Here is a 6,436-nt window from a genome sequence, read left to right on the forward strand (position 1 = left end):
AAACTGGATAAACCATGGGACTCTAGACATCAACTTCTGATGTTTATCATTTTCAAGAGCCATGCAGATTCCACCCAACACTGAAGTCACCACTTCACTGGTGAGCATATAGCCCGTGCAGAGTCCCCAGTGCTGGGGGGAAAGGAGGCACACTGGGAATTCAAATACGGTTAGGGATTTATTAACACTGCAAGGATATTCATTTAAGAAAGGAGTGGGCTTTCTTTTAATGTAGGCACTAAACTGTATCCAACAATTTTTTTTTGGAGACTGTCAGTAGTGATGTCCTAAGGTGCTTTTATTTATATGCAAATAAGTCAATTTAAAGGAGACAAATTGGCCCTACCTACAGGAATGATTAAAGGCGTCCTAGCATCCTGTCTTTCTCCAATACTTAGCTCTACCCTCCATGAGTGACTACATAGGCAGGTGTCAGAGAATGGAAAGTGTCCACCGTGGCTTTGCTGTTTCCTCCCAGGGCGTGGAACCACCACGAGAGCAGCATCACCCTTTTGAAAAAAAAGGTTTTTTTATTGATTTCAGAGAGGAAAGGAAAGGGAGAGAGAGAAACATCAATGATGAGATAGAATCATTGATCAGCTGCCTCCTGCACACCCCACACTGGGGATTGAGCCCACAACCTCCTGGTTCCTAGGCCGACACTCAACCACTTAGCCATGCTGGCTGAGCGAGTAGCATCACCCTTTGTCCCCATAGCTGGCGAGCACTATGGGGAAAAAATAAGACAAGAATTAAGTGGAGGCTGTGCTAGAAGAGGAGGAAGAGGACTATGTGGTGGGAAAAGTTCTCAGCCATCGAGTGGTAAAGGGCAGAGTGGAGTCCTCGAGTGGAAGGGGTTCTTAGATGAGGACAACACATGGGAGCCAGAAAGAACCTGGACTGCCCCGACCTCAATGCTGAGTTTTTACAGTCACAGAAAACAGCACATGTGACAGACAAATCAGAGGGAGGCCAGCACACAGCTGACTGATTCTGAAGATAAGGGAGAGGAGAGCAAACCAAAGAAGAAGAAAGAAGAATCAGAAAAGCCACAAAGCTTTGCCTGGGTTTTGGAGCTGGAGTGGATTATTGGAGCTACAGACCTCAGTGGAGAATTAATGTTTCTGATGAAATGGAAAAACTCTGATCAGGCCTACCTGGTACCAGCCAAGGAAGCTAATGTCAAGTGCTCTCAGGCTGTCATATCCTTCTATGACAATTTAAATAAGGACTGTGAGAGATTGTTTAAAACCTGTGAATGCCTGATAGGTAAATCTTACTGAACATTCAAAGAAGAACTAATTACATATCCTTGTAAAACTATTCCAAAAAATTCAAGAGGAGGGAAGACTCCCAAGCTCATTTTACGAGACCAGCATCACCCTAATTCCAAAACTGGATAAAGACACTACAAAGAAAGAGAATTACAGGCCAATGTCCCTGATCAACATGGAGGCTAAAATCCTCACCAAAATGATAGCAAGTTGGATCCAGCAATACATTAAAAAGATCATACACCATGACCAAGTAGGATTTACTCCTGCGATGCAAGGCTGGTATACTATCTGCAAATCAATAAATGAAATGCAAGATAAAAATCACATGGATCACATCAATAAACACAGGAAAAACACTTGATAAAATTCAGCACCCATTTATAAAACTCTAAGCAAAGTGGGAATAGAGGGAGCATACCTCAACATAATAAAGGCCGTTTATGACAAACCCACAGCCAACATCATACTCAATGGGGAAAACTAAAACTTTCTCTTAAGAACAGGAACAAGATAGGATGTTCACTTTCACCACTCTTATTCAACACAGTACCGGAAGTCCGGGCCACAGAAATCAGACAAAAAGATATAAAAGAAATCCACACTGGAAAGGAAGAAGTAAAACTGTTATTATTTGTAGATAACATTGTATATAGAGAACCCTAAAGATTCTACCAAAAATCTACTAAAACTGATAAATGAATTCAGTAAAGTAGCAGAATACAAAATAAATATCCAGAAATCTATTGCATTTTTATATACCAATAATGAAGTATCAGAAAGGGAAACTAAGAAAGCAATCCCATTTATAATTGTACCAAAAAGAAATAAAGCACCTAAGAATAAATTTAACAAAGGAAGTAAAAGATCGGTACTCAGAAAATTATACAACACTGAAGAAAGAAGTTGAGGAAGATACAAATAAATGGAAGCACATACCATGGTCATGGATAGGAAGATTTAAAATATCATTAAAATGTCCATGCTGCCAAAAGCAATCTATAGATTCAATGTGATCCCTATGAAAACGCCAATGGCATATTTTGCAGGATTAGAATAATCCAAAAATTTATATGGAACCATTTTCTGAAGTTGACTATACCTCCCTACCTCTACTCCTGATATTGGGCCATCTTTTTAGTCACCTTGGGGGCAAGATCCACTGTGGAAGCTGAGGAAGGCACAGCATTAGTGTCTCTTTTAACCCTGAATATTAATAGTTACATGACCAGTGACGCTTCCAAACTCCAAGAAAGAATTAGGATGTGACCATGCTCACCACATTCCACAAATGAATTCTTACTCTGGGCTGTTTTATGACCAAAGTGTCATCTATGTAGACCTGGTGAATGTTAATCCCTTCCACTTCCCCAAGGCATTGAAAATAGAATTTTTACTTCAGCTCCAACTTGCATTAGCAGCCTTTATACTGCCCTAGGCTTGTCACTTTCCAGTGCATTTCTAGTGGGAAAAGCAGGGAGACCCCTACTCTGTTTCCCCTTTAAATGTGGAACAGCATGAATTTATGGGATTAAGTGGCAGTGGCCAATGTTTTCCCCTAGCTAAATCAAGAATTTAATTAACTTCCTTCTTAGTTTGTTATATAGCGAGTTGGAAGTCCCTGTTTACTAGAGTGTATTATGCTTCTGTTAATACGTTAGATTAAACTCAATTTGGTATCTATCTATATAAAAGGCTAATATGCTAAGTGCCCTTCCCACCTTCTGACCAGTCGCTATGATGCGCACTGACCACCAGGGGGCAGATGCTCAATGCAGGAGCTGCCATGATGCACACAGAGAAAGGGCACCGCAGACCTGGTGCCCAGAAAGCAACACTCGGCTTCCCCCAAATGGGACACAGGCTCCGCCACCACCTTGAAGTGACAGACCACCAAATTGCAGCAGATGCTGCTGAGACCCTATGGCGCAAAATGCAGCCCATAGCCCAGCCCAGCCCCAAAACAGGGTCACTGTGGATGCTGGGTAATGACATCACATAGCAACGCCTGGCTTCCTCTCCCTAGCGACTAGCCTCCTTGGAGTTCCAGGAACACAGGTGGAAACATTTTACACTGTAACCAAATGTCTGTGAAGCGTTTTCCCATGCCTCATCTCATTTGATCCTCACAGAAGTCCTGGAGTAGGTAGATAGGAGACTCGGTGGAATCCTATTTTCTTTTCATTAGCCGGAAAATGGAGATTTAGAAAGCTTAGAAACTTGACCCGACTGAAAAGAAGGAAGAAATGGTGGACCTTGAAAATGACTTCAGGTTTTCTCACTGCACAGAACATAGTCAAACACTGCTGCATTTAAATATTTTACCCTTTGTTCTCCCTGTGTGATCTACAATAATAATGTGCTTCATGTTAATATTTACTGCTATGTTGCTGAAAGAGAAGTTGGGTTGCTTCACTGGGCTGGAAAAAGTTTAGCTAAATCAGAAAGCAGTTCTAATTAAGCAAGTTTATTCTATATCTATAAAAAGCTAAGTTGACTTGCGCATGCACAATACATATAAAGCTCTCTCTCGCTGGTGCCAATCACACGCATGTGTTTTCATTTGTCATTGTTGATCATGAATTTGGTTACACTTGTATTATAGAGAAAGGGCGAACAGCGATATTAAAAGGATATTAATTTCCTTTCAATGTGCACAAATTTGTGCACTGAGCCACTAGTTCTCTTATAATTATTAATTTACTTTTTAAAAAGCAATAAATTATTTTTAGTAAAAAAGTAAAAAGCACCACCTGGCCAGCATGGCTCATTGATTAAGCATTGACCTATGAACCAGGAGATCCCAGTTCGATCCCCAGTCAGGGCACATGCCTGGGTTGTGGGCTCAATCCCCAGCAGGGAGCATGTAAGGAGGCAGCTGAGCAATGATTCTCTCTCATCATTGATGTTTCTCTCTCTCTCTCACTCTCCCTTTCTCTTTCTAAAAATAAAAACATATTTAAAAAAAACCCTCCATGGTTGGGAAGAAAACTATTTGCATGCAACAGATTTCTAGATATTTTTTGCTGCTAGTTTTATGTAATGTTTATTGAACATTTTGACAAATATTAATTTTTATAAGCCTAACAGTGATTCTTTAAAAGTTTGAATAAACTTGACCCAAAGGGTAAAAAAACCCTGGCACTTGAATGTTGAATGTCACCATATGTGTGAAATTATATATTTCAGGGTAGCATGAGCTTTTAATGTTAAGTCATATTAAACTCTTAAGTCAAATTAAGCAGACCAGGCATTGGCAGTGTAGCCATAACTTTCTGATGCTGGTAAAAACAAAATTGGCAACTTGAAATTAAATCATGCCACAGTTTTAAAACACTTGTCTTAAGGTATCAATGAAACACTTCAAAACACTAATATGAAGTGTCTAGATTCTCAGATGTCTGTGGCATAAGTTTTGATTTAAAAAACAAAAACAACCACAAAACAAAATACCTAATAGCCTCAGGAATATTGAAAAAGAAGAACAAAGTTAGAGGTATCACACTACCTGATAACAAACCATACTATAAGCCCATAGTAAACAAAACAGCATAGCATTGATATAAAAACAGACACATACACTGAGTGGCCAGATTATTATGACCACCTGACGTTTGTAGGCAAATTAGCTATAATTTCGTACTAAAGTTGCTAGAGGGCCAGACCATTATAAATAGGGAAGCAGGTTGTTTACCACGACAGTAGAAGTGATTTTTTTCTGAAGGTATGGGTAAACAACACGATTTAACAGCCTTTGAACGTGGAACACACACACACACACAGAGACACACACACACACACACACACACACACACACACACACACACACACTGAGTGGCCAGTTTATTATGACCACCTGACGCTTGTAGGAAAATTAGCTGTACATTGCATTGTATGGTAAATGGAAGCCGAAGGCCTGTTCGAACACCTCCGCTGTCTGCAGTTACCAAGATAAAACGTCTCCAATTCGCACAGGAACACAAGGATTGGACAGTCGAGCATTGGAAAAAAGTCATGTGGTCCGATGAATCACGTTTCCAGTTGCATCATGCAGATGGCAGAGTGAGAATTTGGCGGAAACAGCATGAAAGCATGCACCTCACATTCATGAGTACAACCCTTCAAGCTGGTGGGGGCAGTGTTATGGTTTGGGGCATGTTTTCCTGGCATGATTTGGGCCCTTTAATTCGTGTGGAACAACGTCTGAATAGCACAACATACCTAAGTATCGTTGCTGATCAGGTTCATCCCATCATGTTGATGGCGTATCCCAATGGAGATGGCTTCTTCCAACAAGACAATGCGCCATGCCACGGTGCTCGTATTGTGCAGGAGTGGTTTCAAGAATATGAGGGAGACTTTACCTTGCTTAGGTGGCCCCCACAATCACCAGATCTCAATCCCATTGAGCATTTGTGGGACGAAGTTAAAGAGCCATCAGGCAGCTGGTTCCACAACCATCAAATCTCACAGAACTGGGCAGTGCTATTCATCAGGCAGGGTGTCAGATTCCTCACATCACCTTTCAACATCTCGTGGAGTCAATGCCAAGAAAAATCGCCACAGTATTGAAGGCAAAAGGTGGCCCAACGAAGTACTGATGGGGTGGTCATAATAATCTGGCCACTCAGTGTAGGTCAATGGAACAGAATAGGGAGCCCAGAAATAAACCAACACTTATATGGTCAATTAATCTTTGACAAAGGAGGCAAGAGCATATGGTGGGGTAAAGATAGTCTATTCAATAAATATTTCTGGGAAAATTGGACAGATACCTGCAAATAAATGAAACTAGACCCTCCTTACACCCTACACAAGAATAAACTCAAAATGGATTAAAGACTTAAATGTAAGACTCAAAACCATAACAATCCTAGAAGATAAGATACCCAATAAAATCTCAGACTTTTGTCGTAGCAATATTTTTGTTATATCTCCTCACACAAGGGAAACAAAAGAAAAAATAAACAAATGGGGCTCTATTAAACTAAAGAATTTTTGCACAGCAAAGGAAAAACCATCAAAAAGTAAACATACAACCTACTAAATGATAGAACATATTCACCAATGATACATCTGATAAGAGGTTAATATCCCAAATTTATAAAGAACCCATACTAAGCACCAAAAAACCCCACACACAACCAATCCAATTTAAAAAG

General features: G+C 40.3%; 1 pseudogene; it reads left to right on the forward strand.

The window, feature by feature from the left end:
• The first annotated feature begins 729 nt into the window (after positions 1-729).
• LOC118653609 lies at positions 730-1,283 on the forward strand (annotated as a pseudogene).
• The last annotated feature ends 5,153 nt before the right edge of the window (positions 1,284-6,436 follow it).

Source organism: Myotis myotis, unplaced genomic scaffold, assembly GCF_014108235.1.
Source record: "Myotis myotis isolate mMyoMyo1 unplaced genomic scaffold, mMyoMyo1.p scaffold_m19_p_4, whole genome shotgun sequence".
NCBI classification, from domain to species: Eukaryota; Metazoa; Chordata; class Mammalia; order Chiroptera; family Vespertilionidae; genus Myotis; species Myotis myotis.